This window comes from Pan troglodytes, chromosome X, assembly GCF_028858775.2.
Source record: "Pan troglodytes isolate AG18354 chromosome X, NHGRI_mPanTro3-v2.0_pri, whole genome shotgun sequence".
Lineage (NCBI taxonomy): Eukaryota > Metazoa > Chordata > Mammalia > Primates > Hominidae > Pan > Pan troglodytes.
Genome location: NC_072421.2, coordinates 69,522,314 through 69,540,453, shown reverse-complemented (window position 1 = coordinate 69,540,453; position 18,140 = coordinate 69,522,314). Strand labels below are relative to the sequence as shown.

The 18,140-nt window shown below is 35.4% G+C and overlaps 1 pseudogene; it reads left to right on the top strand.

Moving 5' to 3' along the window:
- Positions 1 to 7,528: 7,528 nt before the first annotated feature.
- On the top strand, positions 7,529 to 7,989 carry LOC129138684 (cytochrome c oxidase subunit NDUFA4-like; annotated as a pseudogene).
- The last annotated feature ends 10,151 nt before the right edge of the window (positions 7,990 to 18,140 follow it).

Here is an 18,140-nt window from a genome sequence, read left to right as displayed (position 1 = left end):
ATCACTCAGGAAATTGCAAGGGATTAGAGGTTATCTCCCAGGACTCAGGGACAAGGTCCAGGCAAATTCTTTATTATACATTAAGTGCACAGAAAAATGCACATTATAGAAAAAATTCATCTTATTGGGATCTTTCCAGATCCTGGGAATATAGAAATATACTGCTATGGTTCGGATATGATTGGTCTGTCCCCACCAAAACTCATGTGGAAATTGGATCCCCAATGTGGTGGTGTTGGGAGGTGGGGCCTTGTGGGAGGTGTTTGGGTCATGGAGACAGATCCCTCATGAACAGCTTGCTGCCGTTCTGGAGGTAGTGAGTGAGTACTGGCTCTGGTGAGACTGGATTAGTGCCCATAACGGTAGGTTTCTTATAAAGCCAGCATGCCCCTCGGGTTTTCCCTCTTTGCATGTGTCTGCTTCTCCTTTGGCCTTCTCCACTATGTTTTGGCCTAGGAGGTGGCTGTCACCAGAAGCTGAGGAGTTACGGGTGCCATGCCTCTCCTACTTCCCAGCTTGCTGAACCATGAGCTAAGTCAATCTCTTTTATATCTATATTACATATCTAAATAATATACAGATATAGACTATATCTGTATATTATATAGATATAGAATACGTCTCCATACTATATAGATATAGAATACGTCTCTATATTATATAGACATAGAATACGTCTCCATACAACACAGACATAGAATACGTCTCTATACTACATAGACATAGAATACGTCTCTATACTACATAGACATAGAATACGTCTCTATACTACATAGACATAGAATACGTCTCTATACTACATAGACATAGAATACGTCTCTATACTACATAGACAGAGAATACGTCTCTATACTACATAGACAGAGAATACGTCTCTATACTACATAGACATAGAATACGTCTCTATACTATATAGATATAGAATACGTCTCTATACTACATAGATATAGCATACGTCTCTATACTACATAGATATAGAATACGTCTCTATATTATATAGATATAGAATATGTCTATATTATATAGATATAGAATATGTCTCAATACTATATAGATATAGAATATGTCTCCGTACCATACAGATATAGAATATGTCTCTATATTATATAGATATAGAATATGTCTCTATATTATATAGATATAGAATATGTCTCTATATTATATGGATATAGAATATGTCTCTATATTATATATATAGAATAAACAGATGTAGAATATATCTATATATTATATCTATATAATATACAGATATAGAATATATCTATATATTATATAGATATAATATATAGATATATTCTATATCTGTATATTATATAGATATAATATATAGATGTAGAATATATCTATATAATATATAGATATGTAATATATCTATATTATATATCTATAAAATATATAGAATGTATATAACTCTATAATATATAGAATATATCTATATATCTATATAACATAAAGATATATATCTATATAATATATCTATATTACATAAAGATATATATCTATATAATATATCTATATTATATGTAGAGAGAACCTATTTCCACAAAAACGTATAATATAGATATATTATATATATCTATACATCTATATATCATATATCTATATATAATATGGACATATTATATATCTGTAAATCTATATAGCATATATCTAAATGTAATATAGATATATTATATATCTACAAATCAATATATAACATAACTATATATAATATGGATATATTATGTATCTATATTATATATAGATATATATCTATATTAAATATAGATACATAATATATCTATATTAAATGTACATACATTATATATCTATATTAAATATAGATATGTAATATATCTACATTATATATAGATAAATAATATATCTATATAATATATAGCATATAATATACATAAGTATAATATATCTATATATAGATATTGATATATAGATATATCATATATCTATACATAATATAGATATATAATTTATGTACACATAATATAGACTTATAAAATATCTATACATAATATAGACATATAGTATATCTATACATAATATAGACATGTATCTATACATAATACAGACATATAATATATCTACACATAATATAGATATATAATATATCTATACATAATATAGATATATAATATATCTATACATAATGTAGATATATATCTATACATAATATAGATATATATCTATACATAATATAGATATATATCTATACATAATATAGATATATATCTATACATAATATAGGTATATAATATATCTATACATAATAGAGGTATATATTATATCTATATATAACTGTATATAATATAGATATATTATACATTATATAGATATATTATATATCTATCTATAATATAGATATATAATATATCTATATAATGTATAATATATGTAGATATAATATATCTATATGTAGATATATAGATATAATATATCTATATGTAGATATATGGATATAATATATATCTATATATAGATATATAGATATCTATATATCATATATCATATATCTATATATAATATCGATATATAATATATCTATACATAATATCGATATATAATATATCTATACATAATATAGATATATAATATATCTATATATAATATAGATTTATAATATAGATATATTATATATCTATATATAATATAGATATATTATATATCTATATATAATATAGATATATTATATATCTATATATAATATAGATATATTATATATCTATATATAATATAGATATATTATATATCTATATATAATATAGATATATAATATAGGTATAAAATATATCCATATATAATATAGATATATAATATAGATATATTATATATCAATATATAATATAGATATATAATATACACATATTATATATCTATATATAATATAGATATATTGTATATCTGTATTACATATAGATATGTTATATATAGATATATGGATATATAATATGTCTATATATCTATATTAAATATAGATATATTATATATCTATATTATGTGTAGATATATTATATAACGATATTATGTATAGATATATTATATATCGATATTATATATAGATATATGATATATAGATATCTATATATCATATATCTATATATAGAGATATATTATATCTATATATCTATAGATAGCTATATTATATCTATATATCTATAGATAGATATATTATATCTACATATATTATATTATATATAGATATATAATATAGCTATATATAATACAACCACATATAGTTATATTATATATAGATATATTATATATCTGTATTACGTATAGATATATATCCATATTACGTATAGATATATATCCATATTACGTATAGATATATATCCATATTACGTATAGATATATATCCATATTACGTATAGATATATATCCATATTACGTATAGATATATATCCATATTACATATAGATATATGTCTATATTATGTATAGATATATGTCTATATTATGTATAGGTGTATTATATATCTATATTGTGTATAGATATATTATATGTCTATATTATGTATAGATATATTATATGTCTGTATTATGTATAGATATATGTCTATATTATGTATAGATATACTATATGTCTATATTATGTATAGATATTTTATAAGTCTATATTATGTGTACATATATTATATATCTATATTATGTATAGATATATGATATATCTATATATCGATATCTATATATAGATATATTATACCTATGTATATTATATGCTATATATTATATAGATATATTATATATCTATATATAATGTAGATATATTACATATCTATATTTAATATAGATATATAATGTATGTACATTTAATATAGATATATTATGTATCTATATTTAATATAGATATATATCTATATATAATATAGATACATAATATATCTATATTATATATAGTTATATTATATATTGATTTATAGATATATAATATATCTATATTATATTTAGATATATGCTATATAGATTTACAGATATATATTATGTCCATATTATATATAGATATATGATATATAGATGTATAGATATATATAATATATCTATATTATACGTTTTTGTGGAAATAGGTTCTCTCTACATATAATATAGATATATTATATAGATATATATCTTTATGTTATATGATATATAGATATATTCTATATATTATAGAGTTATATACATTCTATATATTTTATAGATATATAATATAGATATATTCTATATCTATATATTATCTAGATATATTCTATATCTATATATTATCTAGATATATTCTATATCTATATATTATATATAGATATATTCTATATCTGTTTATTATATATATATCATATAGAGACATATTCTATATCTATATAATATAGAGACATATTCTATATCTATATAATATAGAGACATATTCTATATCTGTATGGTACGGAGACATATTCTATATCTATATAGTATTGAGACATATTCTATATCTATATAATATAGACATATTCTATATCTATATAATATAGAGACGTATTCTATATCTATGTAGTATAGAGACGTATGCTATATCTATGTAGTATAGAGACGTATTCTATATCTATATAGTATAGAGACGTATTCTATGTCTATGTAGTATAGAGACGTATTCTCTGTCTATGTAGTATAGAGACGTATTCTCTGTCTATGTAGTATAGAGACGTATTCTATGTCTATGTAGTATAGAGACGTATTCTATGTCTATGTAGTATAGAGACGTATTCTATGTCTATGTAGTATAGAGACGTATTCTATGTCTATGTAGTATAGAGACGTATTCTATGTCTGTGTTGTATGGAGACGTATTCTATGTCTATATAATATAGAGACGTATTCTATATCTATATAGTATGGAGACGTATTCTATATCTATATAATATACAGATATAGTCTATATCTGTATATTATTTAGATATGTAATATAGATATAAAAGAGATTGACTTAGCTCATGGTTCAGCAAGCTGGGAAGTAGGAGAGGCATGGCACCCGTAACTCCTCAGCTTCTGGTGACAGCCACCTCCTAGGCCAAAACATAGTGGAGAAGGCCAAAGGAGAAGCAGACACATGCAAAGAGGGAAAACCCGAGGGGCATGCTGGCTTTATAAGAAACCTACCGTTATGGGCACTAATCCAGTCTCACCAGAGCCAGTACTCACTCACTACCTCCAGAACGGCAGCAAGCTGTTCATGAGGGATCTGTCTCCATGACCCAAACACCTCCCACAAGGCCCCACCTCCCAACACCACCACATTGGGGATCCAATTTCCACATGAGTTTTGGTGGGGACAGACCAATCATATCCGAACCATAGCAGTATATTTCTATATTCCCAGGATCTGGAAAGATCCCAATAAGATGAATTTTTTCTATAATGTGCATTTTTCTGTGCACTTAATGTATAATAAAGAATTTGCCTGGACCTTGTCCCTGAGTCCTGGGAGATAACCTCTAATCCCTTGCAATTTCCTGAGTGATGGGCATGCCTTTGTCATTCCTGGTGAGCCCCACGGACCACACTACATGGTTTATGCTAATGAGGTGAATCATGGGAGGCCCCTAGATAGTTTATGTAATGAGATGACTCTGAATGGAGGCTGGCCATACTAGGAAGATCAACCATATGACTAGAGGGTTGGGCCATTGAACTATGTGATATCTGCCCAATCATCAGAGAGAGGGGGGGAGGCTGTAGATTGAGTTAAACCAGATGGCCAACTAACAGATGGCCAACACAGAGGGTTTATCTGAATTGTCCAGTCTGCCATTGCCAGGAGGAGAAGACATTGGGTTTATTCCAATCTCAGTCGTCACTCCTCAATCTTCTTTACTGGTTCCTCATCTTCTCTCAAAATTCTCTTTTTAGGGATGCGAGGATGTTGAAAATGTTCTCTATTTTGATCTGGATGGCGGTTACATGGGTGTAGATCTGTGTTAAGATTGTACACTTAAGTTTCTGTGATTTGCCGTATGCATGTTAACCCTCAATTTATTTTATTTTATTATTTATTTTATTTTTTTTTGAGATGACGTTTTGCTCTTGTAACCCAGGCTGGAGTGCAATGGCTCCATCTTAGCTCATTGCACCCTCCGTCTCCTGGGTTCAAGCGATTCTCCTGCCTCAGCCTCCCAAGTAGCTGAGATTACAGGTGCCCAACCCCAAGCCTGGCTAATTTTTTATTTTTGTGGAGATGGGGTTTCACCATGTTGGTCAGGCTGGTCTCGAACTCCTGGCCTCAAGTGATCCACCTGCCTCGGCCTCCCACAGTGCTGGGATTACAGGCGTGAGCCACTGTGCCCAGCCTGTTACACCTCAACTTTTAAAAGATGTCATATAAAAGTGGAACTACATGGTACAAGCTGGAAGAAGATCTTTATCCTGCATACAATTGACAAAAGATTGGTTATCAAGAATATATTTTGAGAACTCCTAGAAATCAGTAAGAAAGACAAACAACCCAGTAAGAAAATAGGCAAAAATCATCAACAGGAATTCCATAGAAGAAGGAACCTATGTGGCCAATAAACACATGAAGATATGCTCAGCTCATCAGTAGTCAGGGAAATGCTAAACATGACCTCAAGATAAATCTTGTACCCATTTGATTGGCAAAGATTTAGAAACCTAGCAACATCAAAGGTTAGAGAGGATGCAGAGCAGTGGGATCTCATACAGCTTGCAACATGTTGGGAATATAAGCGAACACAACCAGTTTGGAAAACAATGTGGCATCAATATATAAAGTAGATCATTGACAACTCAGCAATTCCTGTCAATGTCCACTGGACAAGAATTTCACAGCAGCACTGACCACAGTAGCAAAAAACCTGGGAACTATGCAAATGATCACAAATAAGAGAATGTGTAGATAAACTGTGGTGTATGCATACCATGATATACTATGTAGCAAGGCAAATGGGTGAACTGCAGTTTTATGCTCAACAATGGATCAATGTTAGTATAAGTATGAAAAAAGCAGTTACCACAAGACTACATGCAGTATGACAACCTTTTCATAAAATTCAAAATCAAGCAAAACTGAACAGTATAATTGCCAGGTGCAGCGGCTCACGCCTGTAATCTCAGCACTTTGGGAGGCAGACGTGGGTGGAGTGGTTGAGTCCAGGAATAGGAGACCAGCCTGCGCAACAAGGCTAAACCCCATCTCTACAAATAATTAGCCAGGCATCACGGCGCGCGTTTGTGCTCCCAGGTACTTGGGAGGCTGAGGTGGGAGAATCACCTGAGCTGGGGAGGTTGAGGCTGCAGTGAGCCAAAATCATAAGTATATATTTATATATATATATACGAGCTGGGGAGGTTGAGGCTGCAGTGAGCCAAAATCATAAGTATATATATATATATATATATATATGTGTGTGTGTGTGTGTGTGTACTTATTTGCAATAAAAATCAAAGAAATACCAAGTACACAATTCAGGTTAGGGTTGCTTCTAGTGGGAGTGAAGAGGGTCAGGAGGATGCAGTGAGGGGGAGCTCAGAGGTGGATGTAAGTTACTGGTAATAGTCTAGTTTTTGGATTGGGTAATAGGTAAATGGGAGAACACTATATTATAAAATAAATAAACAAATAGGGCCTGACATCAATCATGAGTAGCATGTTATGAAACCAGGAGTATTGTTAACTCAATTCTATATAGCCTAAGTCTCCTCCAAACATCAAATGCTGCATTGGATTACTTAGACCCGGGCCTGAAATATTTGTTCTTCCCTCCTTCCAGGCTACGCAGATGCTCCCCCAGCTCTTTGGTCAGGCCAGGAAGCAGTCGAGTGTGATATCTCTCTCTTTGTATATATGTGAGCAGGAGGCACCAGAGCAGGGCTGCATGTCTTGCATCTGGTACTGTTTAACCCAGGTGTTAGCTGGGACAGAAAGAATCCCCCAGAACCCTGGAATAAACTGGGTCCCAATGATCAATACAAGTTCTACTCGGTGAATGTAGATTACAGCAAACTGAAAAAGAATGTCCAGACTTCTAAATGAAATGTTTCCCTACAAAGCAATTTAGAATGAAGGTCTTCCAGAGGCCCTTTGCACAATTTCTCCCTTAACTAGGAAATATTTCTCCTCTAAGTGCACTAAAATCATGTTAGCGTATCGTGTTGGGTTTTAACACTGATTAGTAAATATGTTTACCCATTTATTATGAAGAACATGACAAAGGAAAAAGGATACGGACGAACAGCCAGATGAAAGAGATGCATAGGACACAGTATGTGGGAAGGGGCATGGAGCTTCCATGCCCTCTCCAGGTGCACCTCCCTCCAGGAACTTCCATGTGTTCAGCTATGCGGAAGTTCTCTTCTCCCCAAATTCTTATCCTAACAAATAGAGAGCCCCCGGGCTCAGTCCTTGGTCTGATTCTTTCCTTTAACTACACTCTTGTCATAGCTGATGGAAGACCCTGGTTTTAATACTACCTGTATCAGAAACAAGACAAACATGCCCCCTTTCACCACTTCAATGCAACATAGTACTGGAAATTTTAGCCAAAAAATTTAGGCAAGAGAGAAAAATTTAAAGCACACAAATCAGAAAATAAAAAGTTTCTGGGCACGGTGGCTCACACCTGTTATCCTAACATTTGGGAGGCTGAGGATGGTGAATCACATGAGGCCAGGAGTTCGAGACCAGCCTGGGCAACATGGCGAAACCCTGTCTCTACCAAAAATACAAAAGTTAGCTGGGCGTGGTGGCATGCGACTGTAGTCCCAGCTACCTGGGGGGCTGAGGCATGAGAATCGCTTGAACCCAGGAAGGCGAGGCTTCGGTGAGCCGAGATCCCATCACTGCACTCCAGCCTGGGTGACAAAGAGAGAACCTGTCCCAAAAAGCAAAAGAAAAAAAATAAGAATTTAAATTATCTCTGTCTGCAGACGACAATGACATGATTTTATATATCTAAAATCTTAAAATATTTTACGAAAAACCTTAAAATTCAAATGAATTTTAAGGAAAGTTGCAAAATACAAAGCCAACATACACAAATCAGTAGCATTTCCATACACTAATTGCAAGCTATCTGAAAAGGAAATCAAGAAAACAATCCCATTCACAGTAGCTCTCAAAAATAATGTAAACTACTTAGGAATAAATTCAACCAAGGAGTTGAAAGATCTGTACGCTGGAAACTATAAAACACTGATGAAAGAAGTTGAGGAAGCCACAAATAAATGGAAAGCTATCCAATGATTATGGATTGGAAGAATCAATATTGTTATAATGTCCATACTACTCAAAGCAATCAACAGACTCACTGCAATCCCTATCAAAATTCCGATGCTATTTTTACATAATAGAAAAAGCAATCCTAAAATTCGCAGGGAACCACAAAAGACTCCAGTTACCCAAGGCAATCTTGAGCAAAAAGAACAAAGCTGGAGGAATCACAACCTGATCTCAAAATATAATAAAAGCTAGAGTAATCAAAACAGCATGGTACTGGCATACAAACAGACACATGGACAAATATAATAGACTAGAAAAAATCCATGCACTTATGGTCAAGTGACTTTCAACAAAGATGCTAAGAACACACAATGTAGAAAGGACTGTCTCTTCAATAAATGGTCTTGGGAAAACGGAGTATCCACATGCAGAGGAATAAAATGGGACCCTTGTCTCACATCATATACAAAAATCAAGTCAAAATGGACTCTGGATTTAATCGTAAGATCTGAAACTGTAAAACTGCCAGAAGAAAACATAGCGAGAAACATCCATGGCATTGACCTGGGCAATAATCTTTCTGCTATGACCCCAAAAGCATGAGCAACCAAAGAAAGAATAGAGAAATGGGATTACGTCAAACTGAAAGGCTTCTGCACAACAAAGGAAACGATCAACAGAGTGAAGAGGCAACCTACAGAATGGGAGTAAATATTCACAAACTATACATCTGATAAGGAGTTAATATCCAAAATACATAAGGAACTCAACTCAATAACAGGAAAACAAATCACCTGATTTTAAAACGTGCAAAGGATCTGAATAGACATTTCTCCAAAGAAGACATACAAATGGTCAACAGTTGTATGAAAATGCTCGACATCACTTATCATCGGGGAAATGTCACAATGAGCTATCACTTCACACCTGTTAAAATGGCTATTATCAGAAAGATAAAAGAGAACAAGTGTTGGCGAGGATGTGAAGAAAAGGGAACCCTTATGCACTGTTGGTGGGAATGTAAATTAGTACAACCACTGTAGAAAAACAGTATGGAGACTTCTCAAAACACTAAAAATACAACTATCCAGCAATCCCACTACCGGGTATTTATCCAAAAGAGAGGAAATTGGTATACCAAAGGGATACCTACACTCTCATACTTATTGCAGCACTCATCACAATAGCCAAGATATGGAATCAACCATCAGTGGATGAATGGATAAAGAAAATGTGGCATATATACACAGGAAATACGATTCAGCCACAGAAAGAATGAAATCCTTTCATTTGCAGCAACATGGATGGACCCGGTGGTCATTAAGTTAGGTGAAATAAGCCAGGCACAGAAAGACAAATACCGTGTGTTCTCACTCATATGTGGGAGCTAAAATAGTTGATCTCATAGAGGTAGAGAATAGAGTGATAGATATGAGAGGCTGGGAAGGATGTGTGGATTGGAGGACGAGGGGTTGGGAAGAAGAGAAGTTGGTTAATAGGTACAAACGTATAGTTGAAAAGAAGGAATAAGTTCTAGGCCAGGTATGGTGGCTGATGCCTGTAATCCCAGCACTTTGAGAAGTCGAGGTGGGCAGATCGCATGAGCTCAGGAGTTCCAGACCAGCCTGGACAGTATAGTGAAACCCAGTCTCTACAAAAAAAAAAAAAAAAAAAAAAAAAAAAATTAGCCAGGCGTGGTGGGGCGCACCTGTCGTCCCAGCTACTCGGGAGGCTGAGGTGGAAGGATCGCTTAAGCCCAGGAGGTTGAGGCTGCAGTGAGTTGTGACTGCACCGCTGCACTCCAGCCTGGGACAATAGAGTGAGACCCAGTCCCCAAAAAAACAAAGACAGAGTAACTTCTAATGTTCAGCAGCAGAGTAGGATGACTACAGTTAACGGCAATGTATTGTATATTTCAAAATAGCCAGAAGAGAGGACTTGAAATGTTCCCAATACATAGGAATGAAAAGTATTCCAGGTGATGGTTACCCCAAATATCCTGAATTGATCATTATACGTTCTATGCACGTGACAATATATCACATGTACACCATATATATGTGCAAATATTATGTATCCATTAAAAATTAAAATTAAAGAAATATAAATAGTACTATCATTTAATTTGGTAATCTCACTACTGGATATATGGCCAAAGGAAATGAAATCAGTATGTCAAAAATATCTGCACTCACATATACATTGCAGCACTGTTCACAACAGCCAAGACGTGAAATGAACCTAAGAGCCCATCAAATGGATGAATGGATAAAGCACATGTGTATGTGCACACACAATAGAATAGTATTGAGCCTTTTTTAAAAAAATAAAAGGAAATCCTGTCATTTGTGGCAACATGAGTGAATCTGGAATATATTATGTCGAGTGAAATAAGCCAGGCACAGGAAGACAAATACTGTATGAACTCACTGCGATGTGGAATCTTAAAAAATCAAACTTTTTAGAAACAGACAATAGAATGGTGGTTACCAGGGTCTGGGGCTGGGAAGGATTGGGGAGATATTGGTCAAAGGATACAAAACTTCATTTGGACAAGAAGTCTAAGTTCAAGAGATCTATTGTAAACAAGGTGACTATAGTTAATAATAATGTATACCTGAAAATTGTTAAGAGGGTAGGTTTTAAGTGTTCTCACCACAAAAGATGAAAGGTATGTGAGTTCATACATATTGTAGTTAGCCTAATTTAGCCATTGTACAATGTATACGTATTTCAAAGCATCATGTTGTGCACTATAAATATATACAATTGTGTCATTACAAATAAACAAAAATAAAATACAAAGGAATGAAATAAATTCCATTTGTTCAATAAAACTGATGTGATACTGGTGAAGATGTGCAGAAACTGGAACCTTTGTGCACTGTTGGTGGGAATGTAAAATGGCACAGCTGCTGTGGAAAACAGTATGGCGGTTACTCAGAAAACTAAAAAGAGAATTACCATATGATCCAGTAATTCCATTCTGTGTCTATATCGAAAAAATAGAAATCAGAGTCTCAGAGATATTTGTACATCCCTGCTCATAGCAGCATTATTCATGAGAGCCAAGAGATGGAAGCAACCCAAGTGTCCACTGAAGGATGAATACAGAAACAAAGTATGGTGCGTTATTATTTGGCCATTAAAATGAATTATGATTTCGCCCATAAAAAGATGGAATTCTGATAAATGCTACAATGTGGATAAAACTTTAGGACATTATGCTATAAAATGAGTCAGTCACAAAAGGACAAATACTACATGGTTCCACCTGTCTAAGGTATCTAAAATATTCAAACTCAGAAACAGAAGGTAGAGTGGTGGTTTCCAGAGGCTGGGGGGCAGGGGAAAACGAGGAGTTGTTTAGCGGGTATACATTTCAGTTTCACAGTTGAAGACATCCTGGAGATTGGCAGCACAGAACTGCGAATATATTTAACACTACTGAACTGAACACTGAAAAATGCTTAAGATGGTAAATTTTATGTTCCGTGTATTTTAACATAACTCAATAGAAAAGTGGTGTAATTTCTATCTCTGGAGTGGGCCCTGGAAAAAAATATCGATACTATGATGACTCTCACAGATACTTTTTCAACCCAGAGCCAGACCTTCGTCTACTCAACATCTCCACTTGGATACCTAACACACATCTCAGATTTAAACATCCGAAACCAAACTCCTGACATTAAACACAAGAAGCAAGAAATATGAACATATTTTCTGATTCCACTAATATAAAAGTACATAACAGTCAACACCAAATCATATTATTATTATTTCTTGAATTTAACTTTTTTTTTAAGTTCGAGGGTACACGTACAGGTTTGTTACAAAGGTAAACTTGTGTCGTGGGGGTTTCTTGTAGAAATTATTTCGTCACCCAGTGATTAAGCCTAGTACCATTTGTTACTTTCCCGGTCCTCTCCCTCCTCCCACCCTCCACTGTCCGATAGGCTCTGGTGTGTGTTGTTCCCCTCTTTGTGTCCCTGTGTTCTCGTCATTTAGCTCCCACTTATAAGTGGGAAGATGCGGTATTTGGTTTTCTGTTCCTGCATTAGTTTGCTAAGGATAATGGCCTCCCCATCCAACCACGTTCCTGCAAAGGACCTAATCTCATTCTTTTTATGGCTGCATAATATTCCATAGTGTATATGTACCACATTTTCTTTATCCAGTCTACCATTGATGGGCATTTAGGTTGATTCCATGTCTTTGCTATTGTGAATAGTGCTGCAATGAACATACACGTGCACGTGTCTTGATAATAGAATGATTTATATTCCTTTGGGTATATGCCCAGTAATGAGATTGCTGGGCTGAATGGTACTTCTGTCTTTAGGTCTTCGAGGAATCACCACACTGTCTTCCACAATGGTTGAACTAATTTACACTCTCACCAACAGTGTATAAGTGTTCCTTTTTCTCTGCAACCTCGCCAGTATCCGTTATTTTTTTACTTTGTAGTAATAGCCATTCTGACTGGCGTGAGATGGTATCTCATTGTGGTTTTGATTTGCATTTCTCTAATGGTCAGTGACGTTGAGCTTTCTTTCATGGGATTGTTGGCCGCATGTATGTCTTCTTTTGAAAAGTGTCTGTTCATGTCCTTTGCCCACTTTTTAATGGGGTTGTTTGGTATTTTTCTTGTGGAACTTGTTTAAGTTCCTTATAGATGCTGGATATTAGATCTTTGTCAGATCCACAGTTTGCAAAAATTTTCTCCCATTCTGTAGGTTTTCTGTTCACTCTGTTGACAGTTTCCTTTAGTGTGTAGAAGCTTGCTCTTTAGCTTAATTAGACCCCATTTGTCAATTTTTGCTTTTGTTGTAATTGCTCTTGGTGTCTTCGTCATGAAATCGTTGCTCGTTCCTGTGTCCAGAATATGATTGCCTAAGTTGTCTTCCGTGGTTTTTATATTTTGGGGTTTTAATTTAAGTCTTTAATCCATGTTGAGTTAATTGTTGTATATGGTATGATATACTTTGGCTGTGTCCCCACGCAAATCTCCTCTTGAGCTGTAGCTCCCATAATCCCCACGTGTTGTGGGAGGGATCCGGTGGGAGGTAATTGAATCATGGGGACGGATTTTTCCCGTGCTGTCCTCGTGATAGCGAATAAGTCTCATGAGATCTCATGGTTTTATAAAGGGCAGTTCCCCTGCACATGCTCTCTTTTCTGCCGCCATGGAACACACACCTCTGCTCTTCCTTCGCCTTCTGCCACGATTGTGAGGCCTCCCAAGGCATGTGGAACTGTGAGTCCATTAAACTTCTTTACTTTATAAATTACCCAGTCTCGGGTATGTCTTTATTAGCAGCAAGAGAACAGACCAGTACCTGGTGTAAGAAAGGGATCCAGTTGCAGTCTTCCATGTATGGCTAGCCAGTTATCTCAGCACCCTTTGCTGAACAGAGAATACCTTCCCCATTGCTTGCTTTTGTCAGGTCTGTCAAATATCAGAGAGTTGTAGGTGTGCGGCCTTATTTCTGGGCTCTCTATTCTATTCCATTGGACTCCGTGTCTGCTTTTGTACCAGTACCATGCTGTTTTGGTTATTGTGGGCCCGTGGTATATTTTGAAGTCGGGTAGCGTGATGCCTCCAGCTTTGTTCTTTTTCGCTTAGGATTGCCTTGGCCACTCAGGCTCTTTTTCAGTTCCATATGAATTTTAAAATAGTTTTTCTAGTTCTGTGAAGAATGTCAATGATAACTTACTAGGAATCACATTGAATCTGCAAATTGCTTTGGGCAGTATGGCCAGTTTAATTATATTGATCTTCCTATCCATGAGCATGAATGTTTTTCCATTTGCTTGTGACATGTCTGATTTTCTTGAGCAGTGTTTTGTAGTTCTTCTTGCAGAGATCTTTCACCTCCCTGGTGTGGTGTATTCCCAGGTATCTTGTGTGTGTGTGTGTGTGTGTGTGTGTGTGTGTGGCAATTATGAATGGGACTGTGTTCCTGATTTGGCTCTCTGCTTGACTGTTGTTGGCATATAGGAATGTTAGTGATTTTTCCCATTGATTTGGTATCCTGAGACTTTGCTGAAGTTGTTTATCAGCTTAAGGAGCTTTGGGGCTGAGACTGTGGGGTTTTCTAGATTTAGGAACATGTCGTCTGCAGGCATACTGTAGTATTAAAAGAATGTAGGCCGGGCGCGGTGGCTCACGCCTGTAATCCCAGCTCTCAGGGAGGCAAGAGGCGGGAGGATAGCTTGAGCCCAGGAGTTCGAGACCTGCCTGGGCAATATAGCGAGACCCCGTTCTCCAGAAAAAGGAAAAAAAAAAAAAAAGATAAAAGAATGTAGTATAGGACGTGGGACCAAAAATCATAGAGAAAACTGAGGAAAGAATGATCACAAAAGTAAATGTGTTGGTTTCCTCTTGAAGGAGGAATGAGGCTGAGATCAGGCAGAGACACCCCAGGAGCTTTGGGGAATGCTGGCGGTGTTCTCCTCTGTGACATGGGGGTGTTTCTGTAGAGATGCCCTTGATAATCACTATTAAACAACACACACATATTGTGAACTTCTCTCTATGTATGTTACATTTCAACATAAAGAGGGTCGAAATTGCTAATAACAAATAACACGCATTTGTAGTTAAACACTTCTCACAATCCACAGACCTGGAAATGACTGATTAGTTTTCTGTATGTGTAGTTTTCCAGTTTTAAGAACGTTCTACAAATGGAATCAGACATTATGTAGAGTTTCATATTTGGTGTCTTTAGCACAATGAAATACATATAAGACCTCTAGAACTGCAATGTACTCTTTCTTGACCTCAGTACTCAATACGTGTTTTCCTCACTTCACAGTAGTTCATTCACAGTCGATTGGTTTTCTAAACTTGTATATATGTGTAGTATGCTTTATAAATATCATATGATAGTTAACTTTATGTAATTTGTTATATCTTGGTAATGGACTTTTCTTAAAAATGGACAGTATCCCTAAGAATACCCCGTACATTTCCATTGCAAAAAAAAAAGGTATTCCATCATGTGAGTATACCACAATTAACTGATATAAACTATGAAGGTAAAAATTTGCGTTGCTGCCCCTTAATGTTGTTGCCTTAATTTCTTTTTCTCAGGTCCTAAGTCGTCTGCCCCTGAGAATAAGTGGATGGGGAGGTGACAAATCTCCCGTGAGAAAAATGTACCAAGTGCATGGTGTTCCAACACATAATCACAAATTCTGAATGAAAACTTGCCACCCAAATATAAAATATTTACCAAAACATCGAAATTAATATCACAATTATGTAAGCATCGTTCCTACGATGTTTGGTGAAATCTATGAGAATTTGAAATCAAGCTATCACTATCAATAAACTGATATTAGTACTCGCAAGGAGATCTGCTATAAATAGAGAAAATAAAATTTTGGTTATCCTTCTGGTTATAAAATACTTACCTGTTTAATGCAGTGTTACTTCCCTTAGCACTATTGTTTTGTCTGCTTATGGTGGCAGGCAACGTACAGATAGAAAACATCACAGTTTATGTGCATAGTTTAATAAATGATTGTCCAGTGCACCTGTACGGGAACGCTCCCCTAGGTCCCAGAGAAGAACACCGCCAGCATCCCCCAGAGCCTCCTGGGGTGTCCCTGCCTGAGCTCAGCCCCACTCCTACTGCAAGGGGAAACCAACATCCTGACTTTTCTGATTGTCCTTTCCTTGCTCTTCTCTATGGTTTTATATCCTAAGTATGCATTCTTCAACAAGGTAGGTTAGTGTTGCCTGTCATTTGAAGTTATAGGAATGGAATCATTAAGCATGTCCGTGTTGTCCCTTGCTTCTTTCCCTCGATGTTATCTTTGTAAGATTCGCGCCTATTATTCCATGGAGGAGTACTTTGTACTTCGTACTTTTCCGTTGCTGAAATAGTATTCCATTGTATTAACATACCACAATGTATTCATTCCGTCCCATGAAAGTTGCGATTTTCATGGTTTCCCATATTTGGGACTGGATGATCACAAAAATACTACTCATAAACCCTTGTCGGCACCAGTAAAGGAGTCCTGAGAGGGACGTGTAGGCTGCTAAAAGCACATATTTAAAAGAGGATCGCAGACAATTAACGAGAAAACGTTCAAAAAAGAAGCCCAACGTAAGACCAAGGAAAGTAGAAGGAAGTCATCAAGGTAAAAGGAGAAATCAGTGAAAGCGAAAACAAGCATAAGGATCACAAAACCAGAAGCTGGGTGTTTGGAAGAGGAATGAAATTGGTAAAACTCTTGTGAGACTGGTCAAGAAAACAAGGGAGAAGGGCACCGCTATCAGGAAAGAAAAGGGAGAAATAAGCACAAACGATGTTACATCCGTTCTCGTGTTGCTATATAGAAATATCCAAGACCGAGTCATTTATAAAGAGAAGAGCTCATGGTTCTGCAGGCTGTACGGGAAGGGAAGCGTAGCGGCTTCTGCTTCTGGGAGGACTCAGGAAGCTTGCAATCACGGCGGAAGATGAAACAGAAGCAGGTACCTGTTACATGATAGGAGCAGGAGCAGGAGCAAGAAAGAGAAAGGAGAGGTGTCACACACTTTTAATCGACCAGACTCATGACAACTCATTCGCAACCATGAGGACAGTACCAAGTGGATGCTGCTAAACCATTCCTGAGAAATCCAGCCCCATGATCCAGTCACCTCCGACCAGGCCCCACCTCCAACATTAGAAGTCACAGTTGGACACGAGACTTGGTGGGGACACGGTTCCAAGCCATATCATATGCAGACATCCAAAAGATAGAAAGAGGATGTTGTGGGGGAACTGGATATTCACACAGAGTGCCCATGCAGTAACAGCACATAGCTAATTAAATACAAAGAGAAGATGGCACCTTCACAATGGAGTAATCTGGAACAACGCCCTGGCCACGTGGTCGGTCAAGATGAACATCGCCAGTCATGAGAGAAGCCTACATGGAGAATCTGCTGATGTCATGCA